The 22,373-nt window shown below is 39.7% G+C and overlaps 1 long non-coding RNA gene across 1 annotated transcript in view; it reads right to left on the reverse strand.

Moving 5' to 3' along the window:
• Positions 1-21,387, reverse strand: part of LOC122815865 — a 677,402-nt gene extending 656,015 nt beyond the window's left edge. Inside the window, exon 1 of the long non-coding RNA XR_006367005.1 lies at positions 21,263-21,387. This is a non-coding gene — a long non-coding RNA (uncharacterized LOC122815865). The remainder of the gene's footprint in view (positions 1-21,262) is intronic.
• Positions 21,388-22,373: the final 986 nt, after the last annotated feature.

Here is a 22,373-nt window from a genome sequence, read left to right on the forward strand (position 1 = left end):
ACTAAATTGACCATTTGGGCACAGGAGAATAATATGCTGATAAACACATAAAAAACTAAGCCTATGAGATTTGGGAGACTAATTGAAAGGTGAATATTTATTACAGTGCATGCAGTGATTGAAAATGTAGATTGATTTAAAGACCTGGGTATGTGGGTAGATCCAGCTCTGAGTTTTTCTAATCATAGCATCATCATCAGCTGGTTAAGGATAGTTTATAGAACTATAGGTTGTATAGAAAGATTTATAAAGTCTTGGAAATTAGAAATGATGAAATTGTGCGTTAACTACATTAATCCCAACTTGAGTATGGAATAACAATATTGAAACCTTATAAGAAAAAAAGCATTAGTAAACCGGAAAGATATAGTGGAAATATACTAAGAGCATCCATAAATATGGAAATTTAGACTAAAATATCTGAACTTGTACTGCATCTTAGATATTTAAGAGATCTTATTCAAGTATATAAGGGAATTTAGAGACAACTACATCTGGGAATGTTTGGGATTGTCAAAAAGTAGTAGAGACCAATAAAACAGCCTGTGCAGAAGATTCTGCATGAATGAGAAGTGTACTAATTGGTTCTCAGAGAGCAGCTAATGAATGGAACAAACTACCAAATTACTTGAAAGCAAGCAGCAGTTTAGATAGATTTAACAGCCTGGACACCTATTATGGGAAAAACTGGGATATCAGAAGGCTAGCAGGGCATTAATGCCCATTCTTCAAATACGTTTATGTATACATAACCAGGTCTTCATCCCCTCTGTGCTGATAGAACTGGCAAGTGATCCTGATTTGTGCTTTGTCTCAGATTATGACTGGCTTTGAACCCGTTTACTCTTCAGGTAAAATGCTCAGAGCTTTGGCTCCAATGGTATATTTAAGAAGCAGCTGTAGAGAATAAATTGACAGGTGTGAAAAAAGCTAGGGATATTAGATGGCAACAGTGAAAAGAAAGGTTAAAAAGGAAAATATACGCAAGTGACGTTATGGAAAGCAACAGCAGATAAACAACTAGAATTTTTTAAACATCATAAAAAAAACAACTCTCTACAAATTAAAGCTTCAAAAAAAATTTTAAAAATTGTAACCAACAGCTACTTCGAAATATATTAATTGCTTTGCTATATAATAATCATCTATTACCACAGTAGGCTTATTTTGAGCCAAATGTTTTACATGACACACTGAATTAAGTCACTCATTCTTTCCCTTAACTTTACGTGATAACAGATAGTTTGTGGAGTGTCTGAATATACATTTTCAATACACATAAAAACAGCACACAAGAAAGTTAGGAAATGCTAAGTATTATACATTTACTGGTTAAAGTGACTGCTGAAACACATCTAGGGTGGATAAAGGTGGCAGCTGCCCTGGAAGCAAAGTGCTGAGGGCATAATCAGGTCTGGCCTTCAATGCACTATTGGCATTCATTAATACCAGTATTGCATTTGTGGCCCTAACTGAGGCAGCATGTAAGTGCTCCATGTGTGATATAAAAAGGTCCTGTTTAACTTTCAGATACAGCAAGCAGTTTGCTACACTTTAAAATAAAAAAAGACATTTTTTCCATTTGCAGTTTGACATGAAAAGCTGTAGCACTCCTTTTTTATGTATAAACAGCAGCAAATGGCTTGCTAAAAATGCATCAAGCACTATGCTACAATTTCATTTTTTGCCAGATCAGAGGATGGCCCTGTGCACCAGATTAGCCTGCTACATCTGAGTGACTGTGGTGTGCTGCTGTGATCTTAAAAAAAAGCATGAGGCTGCCAATAAATACATTTTCTCTTCACTGTATATTTCTGTGACTATTTCAGCATGTGGAAATTAATGCTTGCGAGATACATGTGCGCTTATTTTGCTGTGTGTTAATTTAAACTGAGCAAGCAATGCATATTATACAAGACACCACTGCATGTAAACTACAATACAGTTTGTTTTAAATAATTTGGGATATATTCTTAGACTGTTAAGAAAAGCTAGGGACTATGCAGTCTTGACTTGAACTGAATGATTAAACTAATAAAAGCAGCTGACAAAAGAAATTTAGTAAAATCTGTTCTCAGTAGTGCCCAAACAGCACTGCCATTAAAAGAAAATGTCTGTAAATTTCAGAAAAAAAATTAAAGTTAAATAAACTTGAACCTGTGCCGTCACTTCTTATGGTAATTTTGCAATGACTATTGTTGATACCAACTTTCTAGCAATTGTTCATAAATGTAACACAAAGCATCATGTACAATATTTATGATAAAAGATTTGTAAAACTTATTTCTGTGACTTATTTTAAAACCTCATTATGCAGAAAAAAGGCGTCACTAAATTAAAGTCTTTATGAAGATAGTCAGTTGTAATAATAAGGTTAGACTGAAGAAGAAACAATGGATCAGTTTAAAACAAAGAGCTGCCTTTAAATGGAACGGACAACTAAGGCAAGATAAAATAATTCCATTCATGATGAAAGTTATTCTGTTTTAGTTTGAACTAAGTAGCAGCAAAGCCACACAAAAATTAAGCACTTCTCTGAATGGTGCCTTTGTACTTGAACACTGTCCTCTCTCCTCTTATTTTTCTAAAAATCAATGCAAACTAGAAAAAGGTAGAGACAGTCTGATAACACTCAGATAAACTTAGAGGAAGTTGAGCCTCAAATGTATCATTTTCACAACTATTTCAATGGTTTTAAGTAAACAGAACTCCTGAATTACTTTCTCATGTGATCACAGACTATGACAGTCTGCTGTCAGCAATGTCTCAATGTTAATTTGAAGTCCCGAGTTGCTTTCATCAACACAAACATTTTTCAAACCTGGATTCAGGTGAATTAAATAAAAGCACTTAATATCCTCAAAATTAACAGTAGTGAAAGCGCCAGTACAAGCAAATAAATATAAATAAAAATAAATAGGCTTTTCCATCATGTGAAGCAGAGTTCTTTCCCTAAACCAATTCAAATATAACTTAGACCATTGGACAGGAAATAAAAAAAATTACCCCCTAATCTGAAACCAATATCTTGAATAGACAGATGAAGCCTTAATGCTTGAATGTCAAAAGCCTACGCACATTGCCTTTAAAATAACCTTAGGGTAGCAAAACGTGTCAGATAGATTTGAAAAGCATGGCTAAGCTTAAAAAGGGTCCTAGGGTCGTTACCCTAGTATACACATATGAACATGGTCATTTGCAGCTTTAGGTTATCTGTACTTGGGCTTCAGATGAAGCCAAGCAAAGCACCCCACAATAGTATAAAACTGAATTTGCTGTACTGTATCAAGTTTGCAACATCACTGGACACACTTTCACACTGACAAGCAATACTCTGCTTGCACAGTTGAATCCTATAAACAATGACCAACTATACATTTCCATATACTACGTTTTCAAATTGATAGAAATAAACTTATCACAGTAAACAGCACAAAGTAATAAGATAGAGAACCCGTCAAGAAAACATTCAAATTTAAAGTTCCAAACAGCAAGCAACTCTGCCAAGCAAGCAAAAATAGTAATAACGCAAAGTCAAGCAGAAATGAACCCGAGCAGGTAAACACCATCTTTTTGTAACCATCAGCTCAGACCACAACTCCACTCTCAAAAATGTCTCACTTTTGTCAAACAAAAGGTCTGAAATGTTTTCAGAAGCACAACGGACTTTACTCAAACTTGGATTTATGTTATGTAAAATATAAGTCCCATCCTCTTTCAATTCAACAAAAACAAATGGTCATATGAGTTTTGAATTTGTACTGGGACTAAAATCATGCCAACTAAAGCATTGTGTGACAGTGTAAAACCGAATCTGGTGCAGTGCACTGGCATACAATGCCCTAATTTACTTGAGTGAATGAATACTGCAATACAGTGATCTGATGTTTTATTCATGGGTGACCTCAATGCAACAAATGAGAGGAACTGTCATTTAAAATTAAGTAGAATGGTTACCACAGCAGACAGGCATTTATGAATGGATCTGCATATTCCATGTCTTAACACACTGATCTTTTATAAATTCCATGTTATTTAACAGCATATGACAAGATGAGGTTTCAGTAAAAAGTCTCCGATAACAGTCAGGCAATTCAGGGCAGATCTGTAGCAAGTTCCATGTTACTGTAACATAGCAATCAATGTACATACCATGCTGTTTTAAAGGGATCTGGTGTGCTGCGGCTTCAGCTTGGTAAATTACAATATTCTAAGGTAGTACACAATTGTCTTCATTGCACTTTCATACCTGTACACAATGCTTACAGTTGTTGAATGCGCACTATAATACTGCTGAACATTCCTACATGAAAGTCAAACTTGAAAATGAAAGAAGATGCAATCTAAAATGACAATTGCAATCTAAAATGACAATTGCAATCATAAAAACAATCACTTACAGTAGCCAGGCATTTTAGATCCGTTTTATATGTTGCATGTTATTTTACGAGGATATTAAGGGATGGAATTCAGCCAAGTACAACATTACTTGGCAGTATATAACTGAAACCAATACACTGCACATATTGTCAGGGGACTGGATTCATTTTATACTATATAACTTAACTGTGGAATGTATGGCTCAGTGTAATACAATTGTATGAATGGTAAGTTATAACGATGCAAGAAATGACAGAATGTGTGTTATTAGACCTCAAGAAACCCGATGGTAAACTTCTATGGTTATTCCATTAATTATGTTGCGCATTTTTCATGACATGTACAGTTGGTTTTATAAAGTTAAATACTTACCAAAGCCTTGATTTTCCCCAACAAGAACTGTAAAGAGATGTGTTTTGAACAGGGATTTAGAGCTCAGGCTGTAGATGGTAAATGGAAGGATGGAACTAAGAGGTGTGCTCAATGTCCATACATTTTTAGAAGTAACCTAAAGTTGGATAATTGTTTAAGTTCAAAAGTATAATTTATAAAAGGATTGTGTATTTAGCTAAATGTATGGGATGTTCAAGTTTCTATACAGGGAAAAAGTACAGTTGTGTACACTTACCATAAATGTAGATGTTTGAGTGTATTCACTGTTGCAGTCATCACATTTGGATTATCCCTGCCAGGGTAGCCCTCAGCCAGCCCGAATACCAGAGGCTTAGTATTTCTGAGTCAGTCGCTGTCGCTTCAGGACTGACATCAGGTCGTCAGTAGTATAACGCAAGGCAGCCAATGCCATTACATCAGTTTTTCTTGCCCTAACCTGCCAGAAGCCTCCAAGTAGGAGCCAGGTTCTGGTGGAAGAACCCCACCAGTAGAAAGTAAATACCAATATGTCCCTTGTAAGGAAAAGGAAGAAAGGGAATAGAGGGAGGGATAGCAGGACTTTAACAGTGAATACACTCAAATATCTACATTTATGTTAAGTGTGCACAACTATACTATGTTCTTCATGTTTCACTGTTGCAGTCATCACATTTGGGTTGATTCCCAAAGCTGAGGAAATGGGTGGAGGCAGTCGAGGAAACTAGGGGCTGGCTAGGATGCCCTGCAATACTGCAGAGGCGAACCCCACCCTGGATTTGGAGAAGAGAGGCAGGTGGTAATGTTTGGTAAAAGTGTGAACAGATGTCCAGGTGGCAGCCTCCAGGATGTCCCTGGTGGGGACTCCTCTGAGGAGAGCTGCAGAGGTGGAAGTTGCTCTGGTGGAGTGAGCCCTGACCCCCCTTAGGGGAGGCTTTCCATGTCATTTGTAGCAGAAATGGATGCAGTGTGCTATCCATTTGGAAATGGTTTGTTTGGAGATGGATTTGCCTTCTGCCCCTGTAGCAAAGCTAACCAGCAATTGATCAGACTTTCTGAAGGATTTAGTCCTGTCTAGATAGAATCTGAGCTGTCTGTGCACATCTAAACAGTACAGGATCCTTTCCCCCTTGTTCTGGGGATTAGGAAAAAAGGTGGACAAATTAATGGATTGGTTGAGAGCCACACTGGACACCACTTTGGGCATGAAGGATGGGTTAGTTCTGCAGAATACCCTGTTAGCATGGAAGATGATGAAGGGTTCCACAGCCATGAGCGCTTGCAGTTCGGAGACTCTTAGGGCTGAAGTGATGGCCATAAGGAAATCTGTCTTCCAGGAGAGAAATTTTAGCTCTGCAGAAGAAGTTGGTTTGAAAGGGGACGCAGTGAGCATTTCCAATACAAAGTTAAGGTCCCAAGCTCGGGTTGGTGCTCTTCTGGGTAGCCTCAAGTTGCTAGCCCGTCTTAAGAACTGTTTGATCAAAGGGTGTGAGAAAAGGGGCTACTCAGTGGGAAAATGAGCAGAGATAGTAGAGGCATGAAGTTTTATAGAGGTACAAGAGAGGCCACTGTGTAGTAGGTCAGCTAAGTAATTCAGGATGAGAGGGAGGGAGGGCTGTGCCGTATTGGCTCCCTTAGCCTGGATCCAAGTGCAGAACCTTTTCCATTTGTCAGCATAAGACTTTCTTGTGCTAGGGTGCCTGGCCACAAGTATAACATCTAGAACCTGTTTACCAAGGTTGGCAGATAGATCCAGGGTTAGGGAATAAGCCAAGCTGTCAAACTGAGTGTCTGCAACTGGGGATGTATGAATTCCCCTTCCCTCTGGGTCAGGAGGTTTGGAATCTGAGGAAGATGCCATGGTGGCAGTAGGGACAGGCTGCACAGCAAAGGTACCAGTGCTGGCAAGGCCAGTCTGGAGCTATAAGAATTGTCCTTGGTTTTTCCTCCTTTATTTTTAGCAGTACCCTGGGGATGAGGGGTAGCGGAAGAAAGGCATAGACCGAGAGATTGACCCAGGAGAAGGACAGAGCATCCACTTCCCAAGCCACACAGTGATGCTCCTTGGTGCAAAATTTGCTGAGCTGATGGTTAGTGTGGGAGGAAAGAGGTCAACCTTTGGGGTGCCCCATTTCTCAGTTATTAGGGTGAAGGTTCTTCTGTTGAACTGTCACTCATGTGGGTCAAGAAGATTTCTGCTTAATTGGTCTGCCAGAGAGTTGAGAGAAAGTACAGTTGTGTACACTTGCCATAAATGTAGATGTTTTTGAGTATTCACTGTTGCAGTCATCACATTCAAGTTATCTGCTTGCAGTAGCCCTCAGTTGGCCTGATTAACAAAGTCTTGGGTCCTGCATCAGTTGCTGTCCCATCTTCCATGACATTAGGTAGTCAGGGATATAAAGCATGCAGCCGACACCATTACGTCAGTTTTTCTTGCCCCAAATGTCAGGTGCCCCCATAATGGGGAGCAATTAAATATACAAGTTTACACTTCCAACAGAAAAGCAAATACACCAAAAAGCTTTAAACATAGAAGCAAGAATAGAGGTATAGCCAATAGAAGTCAGGGGGTTGGAGGGAGAGTAACTAGGACTGCAACAGTGAATACACTCAAACAGCTACATTTATGGTAAGTGTAAACAACTGTACTATGTTCTTCATGTTTCACTGCTGCAGTCATCGCATTTGGGTAAATTCCCAAAGCTAAGGATGGGAGGAGGAAATTAGACAGCAATAGGACAAGCTATAAGGCCTTGCAAGACTGCAGTGGAAAAGCCAGCTCTGGATTTAGAAAGAAAATTGACAAATGTTAATGCTTGGTGAAGGTATGTATAGAACTCCAGTTAGCCACTTCTAGGATGTCCCTGGTAGGGACACCTCTGAGAAAGGCTGTAGAGGTAGATGCAGCTCTGGTAGATAGTGGTCTAATCCCCTCTGGAATAGGCTTTCAATGGTGCTTATAGCAGAAATGAATGCAATGGCCTAGCCATTTAGAAATGGTTTGCTTTCAAATGGCCTTCCCCTCTACCCCTGCAGCAAATGCAACCAGCAGTTGTGCTGACTTCCTCAGAGGTTTAGTCCTGTCCAAATAAAATCTAAGTTGTCTGTGCACATATAAGGAGTGCATAATTCTCTCCCCTTTGTTCTGTGGATTAGAAAAGAAGGTTGGCAAATGAATGGACTGATTAAGGGCCACATTGGATACCACCTTGGGCATGAAGGAGGGATTGGTCCAGAGGGACACCCTATCCACATGAAAAATGATGAAAGGCTCCACTGCCATGGAGGGCCTGTAATTCAGACACCCTTCTACCTGAAGTGATGGCTAAAAGGAAAGCCGTTTTCCAAGAAAGGAATTTCAACTCTGCATTTGCAGCTGGCTCAAATGGAGGTAGAGTGAGTTTTTCAATACAAAGGTAAGGTCCCAAGCTGGAGTAGGAGCTCTCCTGGGTGGTCTTAAGTTGATGGCCTCTCTGAGGAACTGCTTCAGCAGTGGATGAGAAAAGATGGGTGGTTCTGTGTTGTAATGAGCTGAAATGGCTGAGGCATGAATTTTGATGGAAGAAAAGTAAAGGCCCTTGTGCAGCATCTCAGTTAAGTATTGAAGAATCGGAGGTAAATTGGGTGCAGCTGTGCCCATCCCCAGAGCTTGGTTCCAGGAACAGAATCTTTTCCATTTTTCAGCATAGGATTTTCTAGTACTAGGCTACCTTGCCTCCAGAATGACATCCAACACTTGCTTACTGAGTGGATGGTAACAGAGAAATCAGGTAATTAGCCAGGCTGCCAGGTGCAGGATTTGAAGCTGTGGGTGCAGAATCTGGCCCTCCTGCTGTGACAGCAAGATAGGGGTCTGAGACAGGTGCCATGGAGCTAGCAGTGACACACTGCGCAAAAGGGGGTACCAGTGTTTGCGTGGCCAGTCTGGTACAATCAGTATTGTCCTTGGTTTGTCCTGTTTGATCTTTAGTAGTACCTTAGAGAGGAGAGGCAGAGGAGGAAAAGTATAAACTGATTGGATGCCCTGTCCTTCACCTGGAAAAAACTCTTTCAAAGTTTGTTTGTGGGAAGTCCTTGTGCATAATTTTTTCAATTGGTAGTTCTGCGGGGAGGCAAACAGGTCTATATGTGAGCTCCCCCATTTGTTTCTCAACATGTTGGTTTGGTTCCAGTTTCCACTCATGTGGGTACGTGAGATTTCTTGCTTAGATCATCTGCCAGTGTGTTTGGCTTTCCTGGCAGGAACTGAGCCTGTAGGTGCACTTGATAGCTCAAGGCTGTGTTCCACAGAGCCACGGCTAGTCTGCAGAGAGGATATGAGTGGGTTCCCCCTGCTTGTTTATGTACCACATAAGTGGTGTTGTCCGTCTTAACCATTAATTGTCCTCGAAGGATGTGGTCCTTGAAGGCTGTCAGAGCATTCTGTACAGCTACCATTTCATTCTGATTGATGTGCAGGTGCATTTGACTTGGGTTTCATTTGCCCTGAATACACTTCCCTGCCAGGTGAGCCCCCCCATGCATAGTCTGATGCGTCTGTTGTTAGGGTTTGGGTGGCAGGGATAGAGTGAATGGTAGTCCCTTGTTTTGGTGACAGGCGTCTACCCACCAAAGGAACTATATCTGTAGACAAGGAATGATGGGAAGCATTGCTTCTAGATCCTGAGAATGTTGACACCATAGGCTTTTTAAGATACCAGTGTAGTTTCCTCATATGCAGTCTTGCATATGGAATTAGTAGAATGCAGGAGGCCATAAACCCCAGGGCTTGCAGTATTTAACTTGCAGATAGCTGGGTCTTTGTGGCCAGTAGTTTGAAGTAGGCTGTCAAATGAACTTGTTTTTCTGGCATGAGAAAAGCCATCTGGGAAGTTGTGTTCAAGCGTGCTCCCAGGAATACAATTTGTTGGCAGGGTACAATATTTTATTTCTTTTTGTTTACAGTGTACCCCAGAGAAGTTAGCAATTTCTGTACAAAAACCAGATGATTCAATAGAATGTCCTGGTTTTCTGCCTGAATTAGACAATCGTCCAAGTATGGATATATTTGGGTATTTCTTTCCCTGCAAAATGCAGTGACTAGAGCTAGGCACTTTGTGAATACCCTGGGCGCAATAGATAAGCCAAAGGGTAGTGCAGAGAACTGATAGTGCATGTATCCTGCTTTGGAGTGTAGTTCTCTACTGCAGGATTCCCTTATTGGGATGTGCAGGTAAGCTTCCTTTAAATATACGAACAACCAAAGAACTGCCAAATGAAATGGAAAACAACTCAGAAAATCCACAAATCCACAGAAAAAAGCAAATTTATTCCTCTGACGTCTCGGCTTGAGCCTTCAAGGAGTAAAGAACATAACACACTACATTTATATATACAAAGTTAATTAGTGAAACAATAGATCAATAAATCAATTAGTAATAATTAAATTTAAATAAATACTCTCCAATTTAAGTCTTCATTAGGACCTTGTGGGTACATAGTATTAAATTTTAAAACATACATAGCTTCCTTATATGTCAGAACTTGTTTAATATTTGAAATATTATGCCAAGAACAATTTATTTTTTCTAAAACTGTGGCTTGAAGTTCTTCATTTTTACTATTATGAAAATCCCTAAAATGTACAGCTACAGAACTTGCTTCTCTATTATTAATAATGTCCCTGGCGTGTTCCAACAGCCTAACTTTAAATGACCGTTTGGTCTCACCAATATAAAATTTCTTACACGGACATTTAAGGGCATAAATCACCCCTTCACAGTTACAGTTGAAAATACCAAGAGTATTAAATCTAACATTATTAATATGGGAAAATTTATTAACCACAAAACTACAGGCTTTGTATTTCCCACACTTCAAAGTACCACTGAAAAACAAATTACATTGTAAGCTAACCACAGGCATCTCAAATCTGCTCTTTACTAAAAAATCTTTGATATTCCTACCTCTTTTGTATGAAAATCGTAGATCAACATCCAACCATAACAACACATTGTGTAGGGAACTAAAATAATTCCAATAATGATTAACTAACCTAGACATTTCCCCACTAAAACAACCATAGGTTGAAACAATGTATAAAATATCCCTCAAATTAACTTTACTATTTGGCACATCTAAACACCTAGTATAAGCTTTGTCAACAATTTTTTACATCTATAACCACAAAACCTATTATAACTATTTTGTATAACTTGCTTGCTATAACCCCTTTGGCTAAAAGTATGCATTAATAAATTCAATTCCTTATTAAAAACAACTTCACTATTACATAGTCTAGATATCCTAAGAATTTCACTATATGGCAAAGCTTCCAACGTATGTGGGGGATGACAACTAGTGCCATGCACATACTGTGTACCACCATCAAACTTCCTATTAACAGAAGTTACTAGACTCTTTCCATCAACAATATTCCAAATAATATCAAGAAAAGGAATAGATGTACCTTTTTTCAACCCATCAAATTCCAAAGAGAACCTGTTTCTATTTAGGTTTAAAATAAAATTAACCACTAAAGTTTCACCACCTTCAACCAAAAAAATTAAATCATCCACAAACCTAAAATATTTAATAACATGATTCTGAAAAAAATATTTTCTATATAAAAATTCTGATTCAAATAAACCCATGGCTAAATTTGCATACATGGGGGCAAAAGCTGCCCCCATGGCTGTACCTCGTTTTTGTCGATACAAACAATTATCAAATTCGAAAAAATTATTAGTCAAAGAAAAATGAATAAGCTCTAAAATATACTCTGTAACAGGATAATCCCCTAGAAAAAATCTAACAGCCTCCATACCAAATTGATGACTGATATTTGTATAGAGGCTTTTAACATTGATAGTAATCCAATACATTTGCTCATTCCATTTCACTTCATTGATTTTTTCTAAAAAAATCAAAAACATCACTAATATATTAAGGTAAAGTTTTAACCTTAGCTAACAAAAAATTGTGTAAAAAAAAGACCCAAATTGTGCAAAAAATAATTGCATCCTGAAACAATGGGTCTCCCTGGAGGTGATGTTAAACTTTTATGTATTTTGGGAAGACAATAAAAAAGTTAGCCATTTTACAACCTTCACTACTAAATTTCTTCTTTAAATCCATATGGGAAAATAGCCTGACCTTTCACCCTTCTCAAGTAACTCATCATATTCCTTTAGAGCATGGTTATATGAAGTATGTACTACCTTTTCATAAACATTTTCATCATTTAAATGTTCAATACACATTCTAAAATATTGGGAATAATGCATAACAAGCTTGTTACCTTTATCAGATGGCTTAAAAACAATTTCATTCATTTTACTCAATTTTAGTAAAGCCTGCCATTCATTAAAACATAAATTATACTGTATATTAGCTCTATGTTTCATATATTCTTCAAATGCATATTCAATAGAGAAATTTAATAGATTAACAAAATGCATGACATCATTATTTAAAACTGGAAGAACAAAATTGCTGTCTTGCTTAATGCAATTAGTGTCAAATTTAAAATATGAAACGTATATATCTTCAGATGCACATGTATGAAAACTATCGCATGAGGAATTAGAACTATCTAAATAAGACACAACATTAGCATTATTATAGAAAAAACTTTTTAAATGAAGCTTCCTACCAAATCTGTAAATATCCCTTTTCATTTCATGTATACGCGATACTACAGTTGGAATAAACTTCAGTCCCTTATTAAGAACAGATAACTCAATGTCCGTGAAAGATTGCCCCGACAAATTAATGACATAATTTGCATTTAGAGGTAAAGAAAAAACATCACCATCTACCTCTTTTATAATCGCCTTGTGGAAATTGTTCTCTTTGTGACGATCCTTGTACATCCCTCTGGCGTTTTCTCCCCTGAAAACCTCTACGGGCATTGCTAGTCTCTCCACGAAAAGTTTGGTGAAATCTCTCAGATTGTTGGGGTTTCGGTAATGTTGGAAAATCTGTATTGATATTATCTATCTCTTCATAAGAGGTATAGCCCCCTTCAGATGCTGAAAACTAAGAATTATGATTACCTTTCACTTCCATAGTCATTTTGAAAACGAACCCGATGACGTGGCTTCTTATGACTGGCTCTAGACAAAAAAGCCTTGTTGTTCTCATAATCACGCAAGTCCCTCAATAGTTTACCTTTTTTTCTTTCAAGCAACAAAGTCTCATAATCTTTTAATTTCTCATTTATACCACTCAAAAAATCATCCATAATTGAAGCAGGAGTGCAGACAGTAAGATTTTCACAAAGTCTCTTTATTTCTACACCCAGTTCATGCTGTTTAACTCTATCACGCTCAATCAAAATTTGTACCCATTCGGAAACACATTTATGAGCAGATGCAACCCAGCGTTTGTGGAAAGCAATGTCTGTATCTTTTTGCAAATCAAAAGGGGTAGTTGGATCTTTATACACTCTTAACCCCCTAGGTGTTATTTCCAGATCAACATACTTTTGTAAGCCACAGATGTTAAAATACGTAGCCGTTTCTTTCCACATATTCTTTTCTAACTCATTAAACAGAGATTTACTTTCGTTGCTGATAGAAGGTAATTTGCGTCCCACACTATTGAAGGGATTAGGGAAACGTTTCTTCCTATCGTCCTCCCATTTATCCCAAACATTAGAAATATTACCAGTCACATTTCTTTGTGCAGAAATTCTATCAGTACGATCTGAAGCAGTAGCTAGAAAATTGTCCAAGGACATTTGTGTACCATCCACAGTCTCTCTGAAAATGCGAGGCAAATGGAGTTGTGGATTACTCGCCATGAATATATACGAACAACCAAAGAACTGCCAAATGAAATGGAAAACAACTCTCAGAAAATCCACAGAAAAAAGCAAACTTATTCCTCTGACGTCTCGGCTTGAGCCTTCAAGGAGTAAAGAACATAACAACACACTACATTTATATATACAAAGTTAATTAGTGAAACAATAAATCAATTAGTAATAATTAAATTTAAATAAATACTCTCCAATAGTCTTCATTAAGACCTTGTGGGTACATAGTATTAAATTTTAAAATATACATAGCTTCCTTATATGTCAGAACTTGTTTAATATTTGAAATATTATGCCAAGAACAATTCATTTTTTCTAAAACTGTGGCTTGAAGTTCTTCATTGTTACTATTATGAAAATCCCTAAAATGTACAGCTACAGAACTTGCTTCTCTATTATTAATAATGTCCCTGGCGTGTTCCAACAGCCTAACTTTAAATGACCGTTTGGTGTCACCAATATAAATTCCTTTAAATCCAGTGTTGCCAACCAGGCATCTTTGCTTAGCATAGGGAAGCAGTTGGTGAAGAGTTAACATCTTGAATTTTGGAATCACCAAAAATGTTTTGAATAGAGAGATCCGGTACAGGACACCAGGAGTTGTCTTTTCTGGGTACCTGGAAATGTCTTGAGTAGAAAGCTTGTTCCCGTTCTCTTCTGAAACAGGTTGATTCGCCCTGATGCTTAAGAGAGCGAGAATTTGCTTTTGAGCCTCCACCCACTTATTTGACGGTAGGTCTGGCCAACCATTTGGGATTGGTAAAGAGTGAAAGTGGAATCTGTATCCTTGGTAAACTATATTTAAAACCCATTTGTCCTGGGTAATGAGTTCCCAAATTTTTGCCTGCCGGGCAATCTTTCCCCCTAAGAGAACAGTCAGATGTGCAGGGCTTGGAAGATTTAAAGTTAAGTCACCGAGACAGTTTACCATAGGGGGGAGTCTTACAAATCCCTGCTTTGGAAGTGGGAGCCCCCCCACTGCTTATCCCTGTGAGTACCTTGGGACTGAAGTCTGGGTGTTCTGCTGGTTCTGGGTTTGGACTGAGAAGGCTTTGAAGAGGCAGGAAAGGACCAATTTTTAGAGGGCAATTGCCTACTAAATCTGGGAGGCTGTACTTGCAGGAAATCTTTAACAGTTTGCATACAGTTAGCTTTTCCCTTAATCTTTTTAAGTACTTCTTCTGCTTTGTTGCCAAACAGGCGGTCTTGGTTTAAGGGAGCATCCAGCAATTTAGCTTTAACATTATCTGGCAAAGATTGCTCCTTAAGCCAAGCATGCCTTCTAAGTACAGACCCACTGACAGCAGCCCTGCAAGATGCCTCTAGTGAATCAAAACCACATTGGAAAGTATGTTTTCCAACTTGTTGAGCAGAATGCATTAAATCCTGTAAATCTTTACTTACAGCACAGTATGGAATAAGCATCAATTTCTGTTTAAGCAATCCAATAATATGCAGCTGATACTTTAACATATGAAACTGGCAGTTTAAGGCCATAAAGGCCAAGGTTGCAGAAGTGTATACCTTCTTACCCCATCTATCTAGTGCCCTAGAATCTCTATCAGAGGGGGTAGGATTTTTGGCACTAGTAGCCTTAATGCCCTTGGGTCCCTGTGAAATGGTCTCAGGATCCGCAGTAGGATTTTTAAAAAGGAACTTGTGAGAGTCAGGAACCCTGTAATGTGCATCAGATTTTCTGGGAGCAGGAGGTAGGGAGTCAGGGGCCAAGCTAGATTCTGAAAAGGCATCATCAGCAATGTCTAGTACAGGGGGGATAGCTAAAGGCCTGTGTTGGGGTAGGAGTAAGAAATCCCTAAGCCTCTTTTGAGTGTGTAATCCTGGCTTTCACAGTGGAAATGCTACCTAAGAGTATGCAAGGTTTCACCAAAGGAGAAATCCTCTGGGAGGGGAAGCAGAGGGAATATAGAGTCCTCTGCATCAGAATCCTCATAGGTAGATAAGGGTAAATCCTGGTCATCAGAGGAAACAGAAATTTTAGAATCCCGATCAGAAAAATCATAAGCAAACTCAACCCTAGGTCTCTTAGAGGGGGAAGGTTGACTTCCCCCATTTAAATTAATAAGGTCTTCGGCCATTCTTATTTGTTTTTTAGGCACAGAGGCCTGACCATGCGGTCTGAGCATCAGTTTTCTAGGCATGGATCAAGTTTTAGGCCTCAAAGAAGATGGCATCGGTTTAATATGCAAGTCAGTAGACCTGAATGCACCCTCAGAAGCCAGTGCCTGCACAGCGGCTCCAGAACCATCCAAGGTACAGACAACCGCAGGTTCCACAGCTGAAGCATCTCGCGGCATACCGAATTCTGAATGGGTCTTAGTAAAGGCCTGTAAATCTGAAGTAGCGGGTAACAGGAGCTGTGAAAATGCCTGAGTACCGGCGAACTGGCGACTAGCTTAGGAGAAGCGTCGTCAGCAGCTTTGGACCTATGCTGTTTGTCTCTGTCTTTATCTTTGCGTTTTTTCGGAATTTCGGTAGTCGGGTGGCTTACTGAAGCCATATCTGGATAATTGAACAGAGTACCAAAATATTTAGAAGCGTAAATATACAAATGACGAATAGTTCATTGTTTAATGAAGGCACAAAACTGATAGCGAGGTACATCGTGGTCAGGGCCTTGGCAAGGAATGCAGTATGAATTTAAATCTTTATGAGGTACTTGCTTTCCACAAGAAATACAATTATTGACTTTTACTGACATCGTTTTAGAGCAAGAAAAAAAGTTTCCCCAACAGGGTACTTAGCTTTGTTGAAGACTTCGGTTCTGAAACAAGAAAACGAAAATTTCAGGAGTCAGCCGACCGGCAATTGTGAACTGCTTCTGCTTCGGGCACCACATGGCAAGAAAGACTTATGTAATGGTGATGGCTGCATGCTTTATACCCCTGACTACCTGATGTCATGGAAGATGGGACAGCAACAGACGCACGACCCAAGACTTTGTTAATCAGGCCAACTGAGGGCTACTGCAAGCAGATAACCCAAATGTGAAACATGAACATCCTGGTAAGAATTGTGCTAACAGGTGCAGTTGCATGGCAGAGGCTGTGAGCCAAAGGGTCATGGCCAGCCTGCATAGAGGGTAGGAGTAATCCCCCCCCACTTGTTGATATACCACATCACAGTGGTGTTGTCTGTTTTGATCAGGAGAGCCCCTGGGGAGAGAAGGGGCTTGAAAGCTATCAAGGCATGCTGAACAGCCATCATCTCTTTTTGGCTGATGTGCAGAGAGATTTCCTGTGGGCTCCATTGGCCCTGTATTCACCTGCTGTCCAGGTATGCATCCCAAGCATAGTCTGATGCATCTGTGGTGAGGGCCTGGGTGGCAGGGGTTAGGAAGAAAGGTAGGCCCTTGTTGTGACCATGCTGTTACTCACCAAAGAAAATCTTTTCTGAGGCAAGGAATTATATGTATAAAAGAGTCTCCAGGTCTTGAGAATGTTGACACCAAAGGCTTTTTTAGGTACCACTGAAGTTTCCTCATATGCAGTCTGGAATATGGAATGAGTAGTATGCAAGATTGCATGAACCCCAGAGCTTGCAGGATCTTCCTTGGAGATAACTGAGGTCTGGGTGGCTAGTTGAGAGATATAGGCTGTCAGGAAAATTTACGTTTCTGGTGTAAGGAATGCCATCTGGTATGGTGTGTCCAGGCTTGCTCCCAGGAAGATAATCCTTTGGGTGGGCACCTGTTTGGATTTCTTTTCATCGGTTGTGCACCCTAGGGAGGTTAGTAGGGTCTTTACAAAAGGTCAGTTGCTCAAGAAGCTTTTCCTGGCTGTCTGCCTAAATAAAGCAATCATCCAAGTATGGGAGCCAGACATTTTGTGAAAGCTCTGGGAACAGTAGATAAGCCAAAAGGAAGCCCAGAGAACTGAAAGTGTTGAGATCCTGCCCTGAATTTCCTGCATGATTCCCTGAGAGGAATGTGGAGGTAGGCCTCTTAGATCTAGGGTGGCTAGCCAAGCATTCTTGAAGACCATGAGTAGCAGCTGCTGAAGGGTGAGCATTTTGAATTTTGGGATCACTAGGAAGGTGTTTAGAATGGATAGATAGAGGATGGGGTGCCAGATGCCCTCTCTTCTGGGCACCAGAAAAAGTATGGAGTAGAAACCTTGGCCTATCTGTTCTGCAGGAACATGCTCTACTGCTCTCATAGAAAGCAGTGAAAGGATTTGATTTTGAGCCTCTGCCCACTGGCTTAGAGGTAAATCTGGGAACCCTTTAGGGTTGGAAGGGTGTGGAAAGTAAATCTGTATCCCTGGGACACTATGTTGAGAACCCAGCGGTCATTGGTAATGGCGCCCCAGGTGTTTGTGTGAAAGGAGAATTTTCCTTCTAGGGGTAAGTGAAGGTGGGCGGAGGGAGGTGAGTCATTGTGAGTTATTACCATAAGGGGTGGCTTAGAACTCCCTGGTGTTGAAGTGGAGGTAGTCCACTGTTTAGATCTTTGCATTCCCTGTGGCTGCTGTCTGGAGGATCTGGTTACTTACGGCCTGGGCTGGACTGGCTTAGTGGGAGCAGGAAAGGACCAGCGCTTTGTGGGACAATGCCTGCTGAACTTGGCTGGCTGGACCACTAAGAAATCCTTAACTGTCTGCATATATTTTGCTTTTTCTTCCATCTTTAAGACCTCTTTCTGGCTTAGTCCAAATAAGTTGTCCTCTTCTGGCTTAGTCCAAATAAGTTGTCCTTTTCCGTAAGCCATGTATGCCTTCTAATGACAGATCCGGTGACTGCTGCCCTGCAAGAAGCTTCTAGGGTGTCAAAACCACAGTGCAAGGTGTGTTTAGTTAATTGACTTGCAGATTGCATTAACTCTTGTAACTCTTTAGATTCTGCACAAACAGGAAAGGAAGACATTTTTGTTTGAGGAGTTCCAGGGTATGTTGCTGAAATTTTAGCATATGGAACTGACAATTGAATGCCCTGATAGCAAGAGTAACTGAGGTGTACACTTTTTATCCCGTCTAGTGCTCGGGAATCCAGGAGTGGGATTCTTAGAAGAGGTTGCTTTAATCCCTTTAAACCCTTGAGAAATTACATCAGGGTCAGCAGTAGGATTTTTAAAAAGAAATTTGTGTGAGTTAGGGACTCTGTAGTACCAGTCTGGTTTTCTGGGTGCAGGAGGGAGGGTGTCAGGAGTGAAGATGGATTCCAGGAAAACATCCTCCACAACATCCAGGACTGGGGGATTGCCAAGGGTCTATGCTGTGAAAGATCTAAGAATTCCCCGAGTGTCTTTTTAGACTGAGGGTAGTCCTGACTCTCCCACTGGAAATGCTCCCTTATGGTATGAAGGGTTTCCCCAAAGGAAAACTCCTCTGGGGGAAGAGGCTGAAGGGATGGAATCCTCTGCATCAGAATCCTCATAAGTAGAGAGGGGTTACATGTCTCCATATTCAGATGCATCAGAGTCATCTGACTCTTGTTCAGACAAAACTACAGGGGACAGATCTCTTTTCCTTTAGGAGGGGATAGCTTGGCTACCCTGATCAGCATGATAAGGTCTTCTGCCATTTTAAGCATTTGAGACAGAGGCAAGGAAGCAGGTGCCTGAGACTGGGTCGTCGGTTTCTTGGGTGTGGTTCATACCCTGGGCCTAAGAAAGTTGTTTTCGAAAGTACGTTTTTTGTCGAAAATTGGTAGTGTGAAGGACTTCCTCAGAAGCTGGTGCCTGCTCGGCAGTTCCAGATCCATCTAAGGTAGAGATGACCACAGGATCCTTAGTCTAAGAATAGTTTTGCAACATACCGGACTCCAAAGGGTCTCGGTAGCGGCCTGTGAATCCACAAAAGCAGGCATCAAGGGCTGCGAAAGCACCTCACTGATGACCAGAGAACTGATGACTAGCTTAAACGTAAGCGTCGTCAGTTGGTTAGGACCTGTGTGGGCTGTCTCTGTCTTTATCTTTAAGTTTTTTTCAGAAGATCTGCTGTCGGATGACTTGCCAAAACCAGATCAGAGTTCATGGACTGAAAGCAAAAATATCTAGCTACAAAAAAGGCCCGACGACGGATAGTTTTGGTGTTAAAGCACAGAAGCAACAACATGGGGCGTCGTGGTCTGGGCCTAAACAAGTGACGCAGTAAGAATGTCTCTGTGTGGTATTTGCTTTCCACAGGCAAGACAATTATTAACTTTTTCTGACATCGGTTAGTGCAAGAAAAAAGATCCCCAACGAGGTACTTAGCTTTAGACAAACTTCAATTCAGTAGCCGAAACTCAGGTAGCGGCCGACCAGCACTCATGTGAACTGCTTCAGGCTCCATGACAAGAAAGACTGATGTAATGGTGTTGGCTGCCTTACTACTGACTACCTGACGTCAGTCTTGAAGCGACAGCAACCAATGCAGAAATACTGAGCCTCTGGTATTCAGGTAGGCCGAGGGCTACCCTGGCAGGGCTAACCCAAATGTGATGACTAACAGTGAAACAGGACGAGCATCTGATAGGTACGGCCGTAGAAGAATTTACAAACATCAGTATGACATTGCAAAGCAAAACAAATCCAATGCCCTGATCAAACACACAAGAAATTGCCCTCAATTTTCTAGGTTCAAATTTGCTATTTTGGACAAGGTGATGGTATACCCAAGAGGTGGGGACCAGAACACACTTTTAGAGGTGAAAGAAATGAAATGGCAGTTAAGATTACAAGCCTCCCACACCCCAGGATTAAACAAACAAGTTAGTATTCAACCATGGTTAAATTTAAAGTCCTTGGAAATTGACTGATGATATATGCGACAGTAACTTTTATTTTTATTATTCTTATTTATATGGAGTTTTAATGATTTGAAGTTTTTTTAACCACTTAAGAATATAGTGTTTTAACTTGCATTTACCATCATTAGGAAGCTTATGGATCAACAAAAGTCAGCTTATTTCTTTAGTTTTCATTCAAGAGCTCTGTCGTAATTAGGTGGGTATGCGTGTATCAACTTCTGCAAATGTATTTGGTATTTATATTCTGAGGTAGTCATTGGTTGTAGGATGAATGTGCTTAACATTTGGATTTCATATTAATAACTAGAGAGTGAAAGTAAATGTTGGAAGTGTCCAGTGGTCTTTGCGAGGGTAACCAGTCCCTTTATGTGTGTTCTAGTTGATTTCCTTTTTACAGTTTACTTGTTGCACATTTTGGTACATTCAGAAAATCTTGGGCACTCAAATATCTAGCTCATTTGTGGTGCTTCATTAAAGTCAGAGATGGACATTTTGCTGCAGAGGATGTTCTAGTACTATTTGGATAATATAACTAGGACAATGTATTTTTTCCTCTCGAGACTTTGCACTTCAAAAAACGGTCGAAGTTTCTGTCAAACTAAGAAAGAGGGAGAGAATGTGAGGTTACTGAGATGCCATTTAAAACATCTGGTGACATATGAAACTTCTACCAAAGGAAAAAAGTGCATCAATTTCCAGATGCTAGCAAGGGGAGAAAGTCACATGATGAAGCTATGACTAGTTTTATCAACTGAACATTGTCACTGTGCAACTATTAATGCACTAAAAAAGGACACAAGGAAAGCTCTGTACTTAACTTGAATTAATAAAAAAAAATGAACTAGGGTTGGTAGTGTGCAAATTAAAAAATATACCCAACTACAGCAGTTATTTTAATTTTAAAAAAGGATACTCTTTACAAAAATTTGTTATAATAAAGGTGTTAAAGCATATGCTTCCTACCTTGTTGACAGCATGGTGAATATGAAGCGATGTATTCCCAATCTGGACATCTTGTTCTGTTTCATTGTGATAGTTAGGTGAAGCCTTATACAGATCAAATTCTGTTATCTCATTCCTAGAATACTCCATCTAGAAATTAAAATTTATAATACTTAAGTAATCATAACAGTCACACACTGTTTAATACTTAAATGGTTACTTCTATTCATACAAATTACTATTAATAAGTAATCAAAAATAAAATATACAAAATCCATCATATAACATATGCTATAGGTAGAGTGAGTTAAAGCATCTTAACACAATACCAAACCTGTATATACTTATCTTTTCTTCATAATTTCCACCTTTTATAAAAGAAAAATTAATCTTGCTTACTTAGTTATTCCATTATCTGACTATTGACAAACAGCAAATTTATAATGGATACAGTTTCAGTCCAGATGTAGGGTATTTTAGAATCTGTACCTGACATGAACACAGGATGTGGTGCATAAAAAAACGCCCACTGCAAGCCATGGATATCAAGATGTTTTGACAACTAGCTGCTCTTTTCTGAAAGCATCTGCAAGGATGACGACACACCAGCTCACTGGGTGAGCACTTCATAGTGCAACCCCAGAATGGCTCTATGGATTATTCCTGTACCAGAATTCTCTAGTATAAGGTTATGGCTTACTACATCCACAGCTAAGGAAAACCTGCCATAAAATGAATTAAATTACAAGTGCATCACATGTATAAAAATGTAGACATAATATCACACCACTCTGTGATGAAGTACCCAGATGGTTAAATATACACATTGCTTGGGCACAATGTTCGCACTGTCCTTTCATAAATCTAGGATTAAATTTACAATACCCACACCTCCAGGTTGGTGGCACAGCAAGAAGAATCAGAGACTATCCATGTGCAACTAACAGTGGGTAAAACTGCCTTCCAGTTTATAGCCTGCTACAGACCACCCTCCCAAACCCAGGAACCCCACTCGGCCATCCTGAGAACACTGGAAAATATGAAGGCATCTCCAAACACCATTACATTGGGTGACTTCAACTACCCAAACATAGACTGTGAGCATTACTCTAGCTCCAACACCCTAGCCCAA

Source organism: Protopterus annectens, chromosome 11.part0 (genome assembly GCF_019279795.1).
Source record: "Protopterus annectens isolate FY-2018-M chromosome 11.part0, PAN1.0, whole genome shotgun sequence".
Taxonomy (NCBI): Eukaryota; Metazoa; Chordata; order Ceratodontiformes; family Protopteridae; genus Protopterus; species Protopterus annectens.